We start from the raw sequence: 18,145 nt of genomic DNA, 5'->3' as shown, positions 1-18,145 counted from the left end.
GTGTTCAGCTGCAAGGTCTGAATGTCCATCAATAATTACTAGAAAACATGAAAGAAAATTTTCGAAAATCAAACCGCACATGATCATAAGTGGGAGAGGAGGTGTTAAGCTGCAAGAAGGTGCGAATGCCCAACCATACATCATCAAAAGCAGGAGTGGAAGTGTTCGGCTACAAGAAGGTTTGAATGTCCGAGCATAGTTCGTAAAAGGCGGGTAAGGTTCCGGTGTAAGAAGGTGTGAACGTCCGACCAACGTTTGTAAAAAGCAGTTAAGAAAAGGTTAGAATATCTAACCAAACATAATCAAAAGCGGGAGCAGAGCTGTTCGATTGCAAGTAGGTGTGAATGTCAGATCATAATTTGCAAAAAGCTGATGAGAAAGGGTGAGAATGCCCGACTATACACCATCAAATGCGGGAGCGGAGGTGTTTGGCTGTGAGTAGGTGTGAATGTCCGACCATAATTGCTAAAAAAGGTGTTAGAAAAGGTAAGAACTCCGGACCATTCATCATCAAAAGCGGGAGAGGTGTTCGGCTGCAAGAAGCTGTGAATGTCCAGCCATAATTACTCACAAACGGGTAAGAAAATGTAGTATTGCCAGACCATACATGATCAAAACAGGGAGCGGAGGTTGTTCAGCTGCAAGAAGGTGTGAATGTCCGACTAAAGTTTTTAAAAAGAGGGTAAGACAAGGTGTGAATGCCTGACAATGTATGATCAAAAGAGGGAGCGGAGGTTTTTGGCTGCAAGAAGGTCTGAATGTCCACCCATAATTCCTCAAAAATGGGTAAAAAAAAGGTGCGAATGCCCAACCATATATCATCAAAAGAAGGAGAGGATGTGTTCGGCTGCAAGGTCTGAATGTCCAACCATTATTTGTAAAAACCGGGAAAGAAAAGGCTCGAAAACCAGACTATACACCATCAAAAGTGGCAGCGGAGGTGTTCGGCTGTAAGAAGCTCTGATTGTCCACCCATAATTACTGAAAAATGGGTAAGAAAAGGTGAGAATGCCCAACCATACATCATCAAAAGCAGGAGTGGATGTGTTCGGCTACAGGAAAGGGTTGAATGTCCGACTATAGTTTGTAAAAAGCGGGTAAGGAAAGGTTCGAATGCCCGAACATACACCATCAATTGAGGGAGTGGAGGTGGTTCAGCTGCAAGAAGGTGTGAATGTCCGACTAAAGTTCGTAAAAAGCGGGTAAGACAAAGTGCGAATGCCCGACAGTGTATGATGTTTTCAGGAGGTTTTCAGCTGCAAGAAGGTCTGAATGTCCACCCATAATTCCTCAAAAATGGGTAAAAAAAAGGTGCGAATGCCCAACCATATATCATCAAAAGCAGGAGAGGATGTGTTCGGCTGCAAGAACGTGTGAATGTTCGACTAAAGTTTGTAAAAAGCGGGTAAGACAAGGTGCGAATGCCCGACAATGTATGATCAAAAAAGGGAGCGGAGGTTTTCTACTGAGAGGTCTGAATGTCCAACCATTATTTGTAAAAACCGGGAAAGAAAAGGCTCGAAAGCCCGAACATACACCATCAAAAGAGGGAGCGGAGGAATATGAAAGAAAATTTTCCAATATCAAGCGGGAGAGAAGGTGGTCGACTGCAAGTAAGTGTGAATGTCAGATCATAATTTGTAAAAAGCGGGTAAGAAAAGGTAAGAATGCCCAACCATAAAGATCAAAACTGGCAGCAGAGATGTTCAGCTGGTATTTATCAATGTCTAGATAGATTTCAACAAAAAACAACGTTGTATTTTGCAGTAAAAGAAAGAGCAAAGGTTCAGAAATCCGAGAAAAAGCTTTTCATGAGTTCTGCATGATTTGGGATTTTGCTTATAAAATGCATTCCTTCACTCAAACTATGTTAAAACTGTTTTGTCCTTCATATTTACCATGTCTACAAAGATTTAAACAAAAAAAACAACGTTGTACTTTGCAGTAAAAGAAAGAGCAAATCTAAAATTTCAGGAATCCGAGTATAAGCTTGCTTTCATGAGTGCTGCACGATTTCGGATTTTATCTATAAAATGAAATCCTTCACTGAAACTATGTTAAAATGGCTTTTACCTTCATATTTATCAATGTCTAGATCGACTTCAACAAAAAACAACATTGGATTTTGCAGTAGAAGAAAGAGCAACACTGAAGGATCAGGAATCCGAGAATAAGCTTCTTTTCATACGTTCTGCATGATTTGGGATTTTATGTATAAAATGAATTCCTTCACTCAAACCAAGATAAAACTGCTTTGTCCTTCATATTTATCAATGTCCAGATCGACTTCAACAAAGAATAACATTGTACTTCGCAGTAAAAGAAAGAGCAAATCAAAAGTTTTAGGAATCCGAGAATAAGCTTATTTTCATGAGTTCTGCACGATTTGGGATTTTACTATAAAATTAATTCCTTCACTCAAACTATGTTAAAACTGCTTTTAACTTCATATTTATCAATGTCTAGATCGACTTCAACAAAGAACAACATTGGATTTAGCAGTAGAAGAAAGAGCAAATCAAAAGTTTTAGGAATCCAAGAATAAGCTTCTTTTCATACGTTCTGCATGATTTGGGATTTTATGTATAAAATTAATTCCTTCACTCAAACCAAGATAAAACTGCTTTGTCCTTCATATTTATCAATGTCTAGATCGACTTCAACAAAGAACAACATTGGATTTTGCAGTAGAAGAAAGAGCAACACTGGAGGATCAGGAATCCGAGAATAAGCTTATTTTCATACGTTCTGCACGATTTGGGATTTTCCTATAAAATTAATTGCTTTGCTCAAACCAAGTTAAAATTGCTTTGTCCTTCATATTTATCAATGTCTAAAATGTATCAAGCAGAAAGTTCCTCATATACCCTGAATGAGAAAGAAGCATCCCTTTGGTTGAGCAATACGTTCCTTTTGAGGAGTTATGCATGATTTCGGATTTTGCTATAAAATTCATTGCTTCACTCAAACCAAGTGGAAACTGCATTGTCCTTCATATTTGTCAATGTCTAGATCAATTTCAACTTCTGCACCACCTCTCCCACTTTTGATGATGTATGGTACAGCATTCTTAGATTTTCTAACACATTTTTCAGCAATTATGGTCGGACATTCACACCTATTCACAGCCGAACAACTCCGCTCTCGCATTTGATGGTGTATAGTCGGGCATTCTCACCCTTTCTCATCAGCTTTTTGCATTCGAACCTTTTGTTACCCGCTTTTTACAAACCATGGGTTGACTTTCAAACCTTCTTGTAGCCGAACACATCAGCTCCCGCAATTGATTGTGTACAGTCCGGTATTTTAACCTTTTCTTACCCGCTTTTTACCAACTATGGTCGGACATTTAAACCTTGTAGCCGAAAACCTCCGCTCCCTCTTTTGATCATACATTGTAGGGTATTCGCACCATTTCTTAACCGCTTTTTACAAACCATGGTCGGACATTCAAACCTTCTTGCAGCTAAACACCTCCGCTCCCGCTTTTGATGGTGTATAGTCGGGCTTTCGAGCCGTTTCTTCCCCGATTTTTACAGATTATGGTTGGACATTCAGACCTTGCAGCCGAAAACCTCCGCTCGCTCTTTTGATCATACATTGTCGGGAATTCGCATCTTTTCTTACCCGCTTTTTACAAACTTTAGTCAGACATTCACACCTTGCAGCTGAACCACCTCCGCTCCCTGTTTTGATCATGTATGGTCTGGCAATACTACCTTTTCTTACCCGTTTGTGAGTAATTATGGCTGGACATTCACATCTACTTGCAGCCGAACACCACTTCTCCCGCTTGTGATGATGTATGGTCCGGCATTCTAGTCTTTTCTAACACATTTTTCAGCAATTATGGTTTGACATTCACACCTACTCACAGCCGAACACTTCCGCTCCCGCATTTGATGGTGTATAGTCGGGCATTCGAATCTTTTCTTACCCGCTTTTTACAAACTATGGTCGCACATTCAAACCTTCTTGTAGCCGAACACATCCACTCCTGCTTTTGATGATGTATGGTTGGAAATTCGCACCTTTTCTTACCCATTTTTCAGTAATTAAGGGTGGACATTCACACCTTCTTGCAGCTGAACACCTCCTCTCCCGCTTATAATGATGTGTGTTTTGATAATCGAAAATTTTCTTTCATGTTTTCTAGCAATTATTGATGGACATTCAGACCTTCTTGCAGCTGAACACCTCTGCTCCCGCTTTTCATGGTGTATAGTCGGGCTTTCGAGCCCTTTCTTCCCCGGTTTTTACAAATTATGGTTGGACATTCAGACCTTCTTGCAGCCGAAAACCTCCGCTCCCTCTTTTGATCATACATTGTCGGGAATTCGCATCTTTTCTTACCCGCTTTTTACAAACCAGGGTGGGACTTTCACACGTTTTAGTTGCCGAACAACTCCGCTCCCGCTATTGATTGTGTACAGTCGGGTATTTTCACATTTTCTTACCCGCTTTTTACCAACTATGGTCGGACATTCACACGTTTTTACAGCGGAACACCTCCGCTCCCTCTTTTGATGGTGTATGTTCGGGCATTCGAACCTTTTTTTACCCTGCTTTTTACAAACTATGGTCGGACATTCAAACCTTCTTGTAGCCGAACACATGTACGGTTTGATATTCGAAAATTCTCTTTCATGTTTTCTAGCAATTATTGATGGACATTCAGACCTTCTTGCAGCTGAACACCTCCGCTCCAGCTGTTGATGGTGTATAGTCGGGCTTTCGAGCCTTTTCTTACTCGGTTTTTACAAATTATGGTCGGACATTCACACCGTCTTACAGCGGAACACCTCCGCTCCCTCTTTTGATGGTGTATGTTCGGGCATTCAAACCTTTTCTTACCCGCTTTTTACCAACTATGGTCGGACATTCACACCGTCTTACAGCGGAAAACCTCCACTCCCTCTTTTGATGGTGTATGTTCGGGCATTCGAACCTTTTCTTACCCGCCTTTTACAAACTATGGTTGGACATTCAAACCTTCTTGCAGCTGAACACCTCCGCTCCCGCTTTTGATGGTGTATAGTCGGGCTTTCGAGCCGTTTCTTACCTGGTTTTTACAGATTATGGGTGGACATTCACACCTTCTTGCAGCTGAACACCTCCTCTCCAGCGTAAAATCATGTGTTTTGATATTCGAAAATTTTCTTTCATGTTTTCTAGCAATTATTGATGGACATTCAGACCTTCTTGCAGCTGAACACCTCCGCTCCAGCTGTTGATGGTGTATAGTCGGGCTTTCGAGCCTTCTCTTCCCCGGTTTTTACAAATTATGGTCGGACATTCACACCGTCTTACAGCGGAACACCTCCGCTCCCTCTTTTGATGGTGTATGTTCGGGCATTCAAACCTTTTCTTACCCGACTTTTACAAACTATGGTCGGACATTCAAACCTTCTTGCAGCTGAACACCTCCGCTCCCGCTTTTGATGGTGTATAGTCGGGCTTTCGAGCCGTTTCTTCCCTGATTTTTACAGATTATGATTGGACATTCAGACCTTGCAGCCGAAAACCTCCGCTCCCTCTTTTGATCATACATTGTCAGGCCTTCGCACCTTGTCTTACCCGCTTTTTACAAACTTTAGTCAGACATTCACACCTTGCAGCTGAACCACCTCCGCTCCCTGTTTTGATCATGTATGGTCTTGCAATACTCAGCACTTTCTGACTACTCTATCAACTGGTCTAAGACCACAGTTCTGCCCATTAACTGTAGGGTCCAGAATATACCTGTGATCACTTTACAGTCAGAAAATATTAGATATTTAGGCATAAACCTTTCCTCCAGGCTCTCAGAGCTAACAAAGCTAAATCATGTGCAATTATTAAAGAGAGTAGAGGACGATCTCTCTCGTTGGAAGTCCTTACCTATATCACTTATGGGGAGAGTTACAACCATTAAAATGATGATACTACCAAAAGTTAATTATTTGTTCTCAATGATCCCCATGAAACCATCTGCTACTTGGTTTAAGTCACTAGATTCATGCATCTCCAAATTTCTGTGGAAAAACAAACCACCACGTATTAGTTTAAAAACCCTACAGACGACCAAGGACTGTGGTGGATTAGATTTACCTAATTTTCAGCACTATTCCTTAGCCAATAGGTTACAGTATATATCAAAATGGTTTAAACCTAGCCCAATAGATGAACCATGGATAAATATAGAACAAGCATTGTGTGATAATCTGGAAATCTCTGACCTGCCACTTATTCGTCAAAACGTAAAAAATCACAAATGTTTCAAAAGCATTAACATCAGCACCTCTCTGACAGCCTGGTGGGAATTTCTTAAAATAACAAAGTCCTCACTTGTCCCGTGTAAGCTTACACCCATCTGGAACAATCCTGACATACTGCAAAACAAAAAAAATGCTAAACTTTACTCTGTGGAAGATCAAAGGAATCAAACATCTGGAACATATAATCCAAAATGGAAATTTTATTTCATTTGATGAGCTCATATCACAACATCAGATAGGCAGCAATAAATTCCTAGAATATCAACAACTTAAGTCTATAATAACAAAGAAATATATCCTCCACCAACCAGACTTACAACTCCCGACTAGGGTAGCAGAATTTCTAAGCATCTGCACCCCAAAACTACTATCAAAAATATATAAATTATTGTCTAAGATAGATGACACAATGTCTCTTCCATCCTCAAAATGGGAGGCAGATTTATCCATCAGTTCTAGTCATAGCTTCTGGCCACAAATATGTTTGAACACCTTCAGAATGACTGGAAATCCTAATTTACAGCCCATACAATACAAAATCCTTCATAGAACACACTATACAGGACAAAGGATGTTCAGGATGGGTCTAACACACTCAAACATCTGCTCACATTGCACAGATAATACACCTGATGATTATGCACACGCTTTGTGGTTTTGTGCGCCTGTCCAGAAGTTCTGGCTTGAAGTCTGTGAGGACCTATCAACATGGCTAAAGTGTAGCATCCCTGCATGCCCCAGACTGTGCCTACTGGGTGACTTAGACAACATCAACATGGAAATTAATTCAGCACACATGGTTCTCACAGTGTTATGTATCGCAAAGAAAACTATTCTCATGAACTGGAAAGCGAAGAACAATCTGTGTATTAACCAGTTTAGAAATTTTCTTTTAGATTATATTAGCATGGAAACAATGTCTGCCTCCTCAAAATATCAATTGGCTGAATTTCATTCTCTCTGGTCCCCTCTGATTAGCTTTATCACATAGTGGTGGTGGTGGGTTGCTGTCCCGTCGCTCTGGGCGGTTGGGTGTGTGCTGGGGGGGGCTGTGTCGCTTCGGGCGTCTGGTGGTCTCTCGGGTCGTGGGGACCGGGTTGGTCATTGCTGGGGGGGACTGTGTGTCGGGCTTGGAGGGCAGTTTTGGGGGCTTGCGGGTGGGGCTGTCTTGCGGTGTGGGGCGGGATCCCTTAGGGGCCTTGGGGTGGTGGCTGCTGGCTCTATGCCGGGTGGCCGGGCCGCTCTGGCGTGGGTGGTGGTGCTGGGCCTGGGCCCTGGTGGCTGGGCGCTGCCTTGCGCCTGGGGGGGCTGGGTTGCTGGGTTGTTTTTTTTTTCAGGGTGTTGGGGCGTGCGGTGGGGAGCGGTACTTTTCCCCTGTTGGGGGGGGCCTGGGTGATGGTGGGTCTCAGGCCCGGGCTGCTGCGACTGGTGTGACCGGGTGGTTTGCTTGTTTGTTTTTTGTTGTTGTTTGTTTGCTTTTTCTAGAGGTCCTCCGGGGTGGGGTTGGGTTGAGTGGGGTGGGGCGGGATGAGTACCTTCTGCGGGTACAGTAGCTCCCGGAATATGGTCGCTGCAGGCCCCGAGCCTGGTGGACATCAGGCCCTCCTGCCCTGTGTTGGCTCCCAGGTAGCGGGGATGCCTATTGCAGCCAGTTCCTGGCTGCCCTCTCTGGGGGAGAGTAGCTCCCCTGGTGTATATCCCCATACCCCTCTCCCTTCAGGCTCCTGTACAAAGCACACACTCACACATGAAGGGTTTTGGGGGCGTGTGTGTTCGGTGGGGTGTAGTGGATGGGGCCACGTAGGTGGTCCCCTTTGGTTGCACTCTGCAGTTCCCCGCCCCTGTTTTAATTACACCTTAGACATTACTACTTATCAAACACACTCACACACACACATTAGGTCTTGGGGGGTGGTTACACTGAGTGGCATCTTGTGGGCGGGGCTCTTTGGGTATGTAGGCTGCCCAGAGGGCCGCGCTCCCAGTTCTACAAGTTTGGCTGCCCCTCAATTTTAATTGCTCACTATTAGAAAATATTGAAGAGCCAGAAGGGTGAGGGGAGGGGTCTTCTTCGCACACCCCTGCTTCCTGGTTGCTGCTCGGGGCGGGAGGGGCCAGGAGGATTAATTAATTCTGCTGGTTCGGGGTCTGTGGTGGCTGGGGGGCTGCTGGTCCCCTGGTGTGCCCGCTGCACTACACCCCAGCGGAGTCGAGGGAGGGAGGGAGGACTTGTGGATGTATGGGACGTGAAAGTGTGTGTGGTAATGATTGGGCCTGGATCTGGGACTTGCTGTCGCCTGGCCTGCCTGTGCTTCTCCCGATGGGGGGGCAGCGTTGCCTCTCCCCGCTGCTCGCGACTTCACCCACCTGTGGGCACGTCTTGGCTCCCAGGGCACTTGGCCAGGGGCGCTGGGGCAGGCGCTGACCCACTGTGTGGCTGTCTGGGGCGCTTGGCCCTCCTGGGTATTGGGTGGGGCCTCTGCCAGGGGGTTTGGGGGAGCTCGGGCTCCTGGGGCCCGGGTCCAGTGCACGGCCCATGTCTGGGCGGCTGGGGCCTGGCGGGGTCGGTGGGCTGTTGCCCCTGGCTCCCGGAGGGCCCCTGCCCTATGCTTATGGGGGCTCTTTCCGGGGGCTTCCTCTGCAGTCTTCTGGGTGGATGCGTGGTTGCCCCTGCGGTGGGCTTCGTGGGTTCTGTGCTCTGTGGGGGCTGCTGGTGGCCTGGGTCTTGTGGCCCTCTCTGCCTGCTTTTGATTGCTTGGGGGGGCTGTGGATTGTGGCCCTTTACGCTTATACACTCATAACTAAGCACGGTTATCATGTAGGTCCTGTGCCATGGGTGTTGCATGTTCTCACACACACATTCATTAGTCCAGTAGCATGGTCGCTAAGCAGTTGATGTATTATCATGTCGTCTCAGGTCATCTATATCCACAGCTGTGTTGTATGCGATTGCCGCTTCTTGTGCTTGTTTTTGTTTGTTTGTGTGTTTGTTTTTTCTCTGCTTGTCTGCTTTCAGGTGCTCCTGGTGGATTCCCCTCATGTCTTGTCTGTTTTGTTTTTTACAGGTGTAGCAGCTGGTTGTCTGGTTTTTGTTTCTATTTTTGTTCTGTGTCCTCTTCTTTCCTCTTCTTCTTTCCTTGTCCCCCGGTCCGGTTCAGTTCTATTCCTTGTCATATATTGTAAACAGAAATAAATAAATGGGCATCAAGGGGAGCTTTACATTTATAAAACTTCCCTTGGCAAAGCAAATCTGTTTGGCATCAAAGGTATTCAGACTACAATTCTACTGCCACAATGCTGAACAGGAGAAGGGGAAAAAAAAAAAAAAGTAAAGAAGACAGTTCTGCCGAAAGCCAGGGACTAGACCTGTTCTAAGTTCTATACTTTTTAAAAGGGGCGTGTTTATCAACTATGGAATTAGAAGATTTACAAAAATGGTCAAGTGCTAGATCTTCATCTGGGATTTTAACAGTGTCATGAGTATAACTATTCAACAGATCAGTTAAAAAAAAAACCTGCTCATGGAGATGTTTCAGGATCTGGATACCAAGCGTGGACCTAATGTTTTCATTTTTGCAATTCTGATACAGGCTATTGAGCAGTGATAACTAACACCAAGTTCAGATACTGCAGATTTTCTACCTTTGATTTGTTAAGATTGAGCCAATCAGGGACAACCTTGAAGGATCTCTTAAGTTTGGTTTTGTAGGATCAGTAATTACCTGAGAAATGTTGATATTGGTACACACCTTTTTTAAATGATCAGAGGCAGAGTTCAACTTGTTTAAATTAAAATTGCCACACAGAGATTGGGTTTAGGCCACATGCACACAGAATGACATCAACAAATATAAGAAATATTAAACATTTACACATAGATTTTTGAATACATGTAGAGGAATGATACTTTGAAATGTGCTCATTGCGGAGTTATGATCAGTTCAGTAATGAAGGTTGAACTATTCTGGGAAAGAGGTTCTATTCCCAGCATCATGATGGACACTCCTGATATAGAAGGTTTCGCTAACGCATTGGAATTGTTTTACTATTTTCATATGCATGTGCAATGAAGAATTGCTTGCTGCTGATAAATGCAAAGAAGAACAGCTTACACATAGATGCTCACATATAGGCTGCTGAATGCAATGAAGGATTTGCAAAACAGTGAAGTTAAACAATGAATGGGTCCATAGTCGGTATGAGTAGACTACAGGAATATTTACCTGGGTGTACGTTCAAACAGAGATGAGAAAATTGCGATAAATAATTGTTTGTTTGTTTGTTAGTATGTATATGAATGTTATGTGTATAAACTGTGTTGAGTTATATTAACTCAGTAGTGTCTCAGTGAAACAACCGACGGGGGAAGCCTTGCGGTGACAACAAAAGCAGTGTTTTACTGATCAGTCAAGTTGCTCCAGTGTACTCCATACAAACTGGTTGACTACTGAAGGGATAGAAAATGGGGAATACTTGTTTTAAAGCAAACAAGGAATTAGATGGGAAAAATACGTGTTTTAACGGGACCCAGACAATATTAAATACTCAGACAGATGGGAGAAGTGTAGTTTTGTAGGAAATCACAAAATTATTACATAAAATTTGTGAAATCAATTGAAGAATGCCTTTCTGAAGAGCTGTTTACCACAGATGAGCAGCTTTGCGACCAAGCACATTGTATATCGCTTTACTGCCAAAATGATCTAATTTAATGGATTGGTTTAGACATGCATAACAGCATTTTAAGAACAAAGAGAGAAACAAAAAGGGACAACGCTTCACGGTGGAAGGTGATGTATAAATAACTGTGTATATGATGAAGGAGAGACCATTTGAGCAGCACAGCCATTTCGCAGCACAGGGACAGCAGTCCAAGTTAAAGGATCTCCCACGTGGTATCACCTGTCACACTGTGTCAAGGCATCAAAAGAAGAAAAAATCCTCAAACTCAAGGACAAAGAGACGAAGACTCCGGTGAACGAAGAGAGAGGACTGACAAACCAGAAATACAAAAGGATGCTCGATATCAAGATCCAGAAGAAGAGACTAACAATGCCACGAACACTTACGATGCTGGGAATGATGCCAGCAATGAACAGAGAAGAAGATTCAGTGTCATCAATCTGCAACACGTGCCTCTAATGAGGGGGTGAATATAGAATCCTCAACGATTACAACGTCTCTGGGAACTGTGACAACAACAAGGTTTAAGCCATTTTGATATATATTGTAACCTATTGGCTAAGGAATAGTGCTGAAAATGAGGTCAATATAATCCACCACTGTCCTTGGTCTTCTGTGGGGTTTTTAAACTAATACGTGGTGGTTTGTTTTTCCACAGAAATTTGGAGATGCATGAATCTAGTGACTTAAACCAAATAGCAGATGGTTTTATAGGGATCATTGAGAACAAATAGTTAACTTTTGGTAGTATAATCATTTTAATGGTTGTAACTCTCCCCATAAGTGATATAGGTAAGGACTTCAAACGAGACAGATCGTCCTCTACTTTCTTTAATAATTGCACATAATTTAGCTTTGTTAGCTCTGAGAGCCTGGAGGAAATGTTTATGCCTAAATATCTAATATTTCTTGACTGTAAAGTGATCACAGGTATATTCTGGACCCTACAGTTAATGGGCAGAACTGTGGTCTTAGACCAGTTGATAGAGTAGTCAGAAAGTGCTGAGAATTTATTTATGAGTGTGATCGTGTGAGTTAGAGACGTCTGTGAGTTCTGAAGAAAAAGTAATACATCATCAGCATAAAGACTTATTTTATGCTCAATATTTTGGAATTGGATGCCTTTAATATTTCTATTTTGTCTGATAGAAGCTGCTAAAGGTTTGATGAAAATAGCAAAAAGTGAGGGAGAAAGTGGGCAACCCTGTCTTGTACCTCTCTGCAGACTGAAGCTTGGAGAAATTTGACCATATGATCATTCTGACAGGTGGATTTGGGGAGCTATATAATATCCTTATCCAGTTGATGAAGTGTGACCCAAACCCGAATTTGTTTAATGCTGTGAATAAAAATTTACAGTTCACTCCATCAAATGTTTTTTCTGCATCTAGAGAGTCGATTGTGGTTTCCAAGTTGTTGATGGTTGAATAGTCTATGAGATTAATGATCCGGTTTGTGAACGAACTGTTGTGCCTACTGCCCTTCAGCCCGTCAAATGAAACGTAGAATTTGAAACGTGACAAATGAACGAAGACCCAAGGAGTTGAGTCGTAAACGAATCAATACTGTTTCCTGTGCGAGGACCCGTCAGCCGAGGAGTTGAGTCATGAACGAATCAATACTGTTTCCTGTCCTGCTGACTGAGCTTATGAAACTGCCGCCTGCCATGTGGTGAGGAAGGGTACTGCATGAAAATGAACGAATCACTCACTGAGACAACTCGTTACTCCCGAGTCACTCCATCAAATGCTTTTTCTGCATCTAGAGAGTCGATTGTGGTTTCCAAGTTGTTGATGGTAGAATAGTCTATGAGACAAACGGGTAAGAAAAGGTAGTATTGCCAGACCATACTTGATCAAAACAGGGAGCGGAGGTGGTTCAGCTGCAAGAAGGTGTGAATGTCCGACTAAAGTTTATAAAAAGCGTGTAAGAAGAGTGCGAATGCCCGACAATGTATGATCAAAAGAGGGAGCAGAGGTTTTCGGCTGCAAGAAGGTCTGAATTTCCACCCATAATTCCTGAAAAATGGGTAAAAAAAGGGTGCGAATGCCCAACCATACATCATCAAAAGCAGGAGTGGATGTGTTCGGCTACATGAAGATTTGAATGTCCATCAATAATTGCTTTAAAACATGAAAGAAAATTTTCAAATATCAAACCGCACATGATCATAAGCGGGAGAGGAGTTGTTCAGCTGCAAGAATGTGTGAATGTCCACCCATAATTACTGAAAAATGGGTAAGAAAAGGTTAGAATGCCCAACCATACATCATCAAAAGCAGGAGTGGATGTGTTCGGCTACAAGAAGGTTTGAATGTCCGACCATAGTTTGTAAAAAGTGGGTAAGAAAAGGTTCGAATGCCCGAACATACACCATCAAAAGAGGGAGCGGAGGTGTTCCGCTGTAAGAAGGTGTGAATGTCCGACCATAGTTGGTAAAAAGCGGGTAAGAAAAGGTTAAAATACCCGACTGTACACAATCAATAGCGGAGTTGTTCGGCTACAAGAAGGTGTGAAAGTCCGACCATGGTTTGTAAAAAGCGGGTAAGAAAAGGTTCGAATGACCGAATATATACCATCAAAAGTGGAAGCGGAGGTGTTCGGCTGCAAGAAGGTGTGAACGTCCGACCAAAGTTTGTAAAAAGCAGTTAAGAAAAGGTTCGAATATCCAACCAAACATAATCAATAGCGGGAGCAGAGCTGTTCGGCTGCAAGTAGGTGTGAATGTCAGATCATAATTTGCAAAATGCTGATGAGAAAGGCTAAGTATACTCGACTATACACCATCAATTGCGGGAGCGGAAGTGTTCGGCTGTGAGTAGGTGTGAATGTCCGACCATAATTGCTTAAAAATGTATTAGAAAACACTAGAATGCCGGACAATACATCATCAAAAGAGGGAGAGGTGGTGTTCGGCTGCAAGTAGATGTGAATATCCAGCCATAATTACTCACAAACGGGTAAGAAAAGGTAGTATTGCCAGACCATACATGATCAAAACAGGGATCGGAGGTGGTTCAGCTGCAAGGTGTAAAAAGCGGATAAGACAAGGTGCGAATGCCCGACAATGTATGATCAAAAGAGGGAGTGGAGGTTTTTGGCTGCAAGGTCTGAATGTCCAACCATAATTTGTAAAAACCGGGGAAGAAAAGGCTCGAAAGCCCGACTATACATCATCTAAAGCAGGAGTGGATGTGATCGGCTACAAGAAGGTTTGAATGTCCGACCATTGTTTGTCAAAGGCGTGTAAGAAAAGGTTCGAATGCCCGAACATACACCATCAAAAGAGGGAGCAGAGGTGTTCCGCTGTAAGAAGGCGTGAATGTCCGACCATAGTTGGTAAAAAGCGGGTAAGAAAAGGTTAAAATACCCGACTGTACACAATCAAAAGAGGGAGCGGAGTTGTTCAGCAACAGTGTGAAAGTCCGACCATGGTTTGTAAAAAGCGGGTAAAAAAAGGTTTGTATATCAGACCAAACATAATCAAAAGTGGGAGCAGAGCTGTTCGACTGCAAGTAGGTGTGAATGTCAGATCATAATTTGCAAAAAACTGATGAGAAAGGGTGAGAATGCCCGACTATACACCATCAAATGCGGGAGCAGAGTTGTTCCGCTGTAAGAAGGTGTGAATGTCCACCCATAGTTGGTAAAAAGCGGGTAAGACAAGGTGCGAATGCATGACAATATATGATCAAAAGAGGGAGCGGAGGTTTTCGGCTGCAAGAAGGTCTGAATGTCCGAGCATAGTCTGTAAAAAGCGGGTAAGAAAAAGTTTGAATGCCCGAACATACACCATCAAAAGAGGGAGCGGAGGTGTTCCGCTGTACGAAGGTGTGAATGTCCGACCATAGTTGCTAAAAAGCGGGTATGAAAAAGTTAAAATACCCGACTGTACAAAATCAATAGCGGGAGTGGAGTTGTTCGGCTACAAGAAGTTGTGAAAGTCCGACTAAAGTTTGTAAAAAGCGGGGAAGAAAAGGTGCGAATGCTCGACAATGTATGATCAAAAGCGGCAGCGTAGGTGTTCAGCTGCAAGGTCTGAATGTCCATCAATAATTACTAGAAAACATGAAAGAAAATTTTCGAAAATCAAACCGCACATGATCATAAGTGGGAGAGGAGGTGTTAAGCTGCAAGAAGGTGCGAATGCCCAACCATACATCATCAAAAGCAGGAGTGGAAGTGTTCGGCTACAAGAAGGTTTGAATGTCCGAGCATAGTTCGTAAAAGGCGGGTAAGGTTCCGGTGTAAGAAGGTGTGAACGTCCGACCAACGTTTGTAAAAAGCAGTTAAGAAAAGGTTAGAATATCTAACCAAACATAATCAAAAGCGGGAGCAGAGCTGTTCGATTGCAAGTAGGTGTGAATGTCAGATCATAATTTGCAAAAAGCTGATGAGAAAGGGTGAGAATGCCCGACTATACACCATCAAATGCGGGAGCGGAGGTGTTTGGCTGTGAGTAGGTGTGAATGTCCGACCATAATTGCTAAAAAAGGTGTTAGAAAAGGTAAGAACTCCGGACCATTCATCTACAAAAGCGGGAGAGGTGTTCGGCTGCAAGAAGCTGTGAATGTCCAGCCATAATTACTCACAAACGGGTAAGAAAATGTAGTATTGCCAGACCATACATGATCAAAACAGGGAGCGGAGGTTGTTCAGCTGCAAGAAGGTGTGAATGTCCGACTAAAGTTTTTAAAAAGAGGGTAAGACAAGGTGCGAATGCATGACAATGTATGATCAAAAGAGGGAGCGGAGGTTTTTGGCTGCAAGAAGGTCTGAATGTCCAACCATAATTCCTCAAAAATGGGTAAAAAAAAGGTGCGAATGCCCAACCATATATCATCAAAAGAAGGAGAGGATGTGTTCGGCTGCAAGGTCTGAATGTCCAACCATTATTTGTAAAAACCGGGAAAGAAAAGGCTCGAAAACCAGACTATACACCGTCAAAAGTGGCAGCGGAGGTGTTCGGCTGTAAGAAGCTCTGAATGTCCACCCATAATTACTGAAAAATGGGTAAGAAAAGGTGAGAATGCCCAACCATAGATCATCAAAAGCAGGAGTGGATGTGTTCGGCTACAGGAAAGGGTTGAATGTCCGACTATAGTTTGTAAAAAGCGGGTAAGGCAAGGTTCGAATGCCCGACTATACACCATCAATTGAGGGAGTGGAGGTGGTTCAGCTGCAAGAAGGTGTGAATGTCCGACTAAAGTTTGTAAAAAGCGGGTAAGACAAAGTGCGAATGCCCGACAATGTATGATGTTTTCAGGAGGTTTTCGTCTGCAAGGTCTGAATGTCCACCCATAAGTCCTCAAAAATGGGTAAAAAAAGGTGCGAATGCCCAACCATATATCATCAAAAGCAGGAGAGGATGTGTTCGGCTGCAAGAAGGTGTGAATGTTCGACTAAAGTTTGTAAAAAGCGGGTAAGACAAGGTGCGAATGCCCGACAATGTATGATCAAAAAAGGGAGCGGAGGTTTTCTACTGAGAGAAGGTCTGAATGTCCAACAATTATTTGTAAAAACCGGGAAAGAAAAGGCTCGAAAGCCAGACTATACACCATCAAAAGCGGCAGCGGAGGTGTTCGGCTGCAAGAAGGTCTGAATGTCCACCCATAATTACTGAAAAATGGGTAAGAAAAGGTGCGAATGCCCAACCATACATCATCAAAAGCAGGAGTGGATGTGTTCGGCTACAGGAAGGTGTGAATGTCCGACTATAGTTTGTAAAAAGCGGGTAAGGAAAGGTTCGAATGCCCGAACATACACCATCAAAAGAGGGAGCGGAGGAATATGAAAGAAAATTTTCCAATATCAAGTGGGAGAGAAGGTGGTCGACTGCAAGTAAGTGTGAATGTCAGATCATAATTTGTAAAAAGCGGGTAAGAAAAGGTAAGAATGCCCAACCATAAAGATCAAAACTGGCAGCAGAGATGTTCAGCTGGTATTTATCAATGTCTAGATAGATTTCAACAAAAAACAACGTTGTATTTTGCAGTAAAAGAAAGAGCATAGGTTCAGAAATCCGAGAAAAAGCTTTTCATGAGTTCTGCATGATTTGGGATTTTGCTTATAAAATGCATTCCTTCACTCAAACTATGTTAAAACTGTTTTGTCCTTCATTTACCATGTCTACAAAGATTTAAACAAAAAAAAACAACGTTGTACTTTGCAGTAAAAGAAAGAGCAAATCTAAAATTTCAGGAATCCGAGTATAAGCTTGCTTTCATGAGTGCTGCACGATTTCGGATTTTATCTATAAAATGAAATCCTTCACTGAAACTATGTTAAAATGGCTTTTACCTTCATATTTATCAATGTCTAGATCGACTTCAACAAAAAACAACATTGGATTTTGCAGTAGAAGAAAGAGCAAAACTGAAGGATCAGGAATCCGAGAATAAGCTTCTTTTCATACGTTCTGCATGATTTGGGATTTTATGTATAAAATTAATTCCTTCACTCAAACCAAGATAAAACTGCTTTGTCCTTCATATTTATCAATGTCCAGATCGACTTCAACAAAGAATAACATTGTACTTCGCAGTAAAAGAAAGAGCAAATCAAAAGTTTTAGGAATCCGAGAATAAGCTTATTTTCATGAGTTCTGCACGATTTGGGATTTTACTATAAAATTAATTCCTTCACTCAAACTATTTTAAAACTGCTTTTAACTTCATATTTATCAATGTCTAGATCGACTTCAACAAAGAACAACATTGGATTTTGCAGTAGAAGAAAGAGCAAATCAAAAGTTTTAGGAATCCGAGAATAAGCTTCTTTTCATACGTTCTGCATGATTTGGGATTTTATGTATAAAATTAATTCCTTCACTCAAACCAAGATAAAACTGCTTTGTCCTTCATATTTATCAATGTCTAGATCGACTTCAACAAAGAACAACATTGGATTTTGCAGTAGAAGAAAGAGCAACACTGGAGGATCAGGAATCCGAGAATAAGCTTATTTTCATACGTTCTGCACGATTTGGGATTTTCCTATAAAATGAATTGCTTTGCTCAAACCAAGTTAAAATTGCTTTGTCCTTCATATTTATCATTGTCTAAAATGTATCAAGCAGAAAGTTCCTCATATACCCTGAATGAGAAAGAAGCATCCCTTTGGTTGAGCATCACGTTCCTTTTGAGGAGTTATGCATGATTTCGGATTTTGCTATAAAATTCATTGCTTCACTCAAACCAAGTGGA

Source organism: Leuresthes tenuis, unplaced genomic scaffold (assembly GCF_036924035.1).
Source record: "Leuresthes tenuis unplaced genomic scaffold, fLeuTen1.0.hap1 SCAF_9, whole genome shotgun sequence".
Classification (NCBI taxonomy): Eukaryota; Metazoa; Chordata; class Actinopteri; order Atheriniformes; family Atherinopsidae; genus Leuresthes; species Leuresthes tenuis.
Note: the sequence above shows the minus strand (reverse complement) of the source record.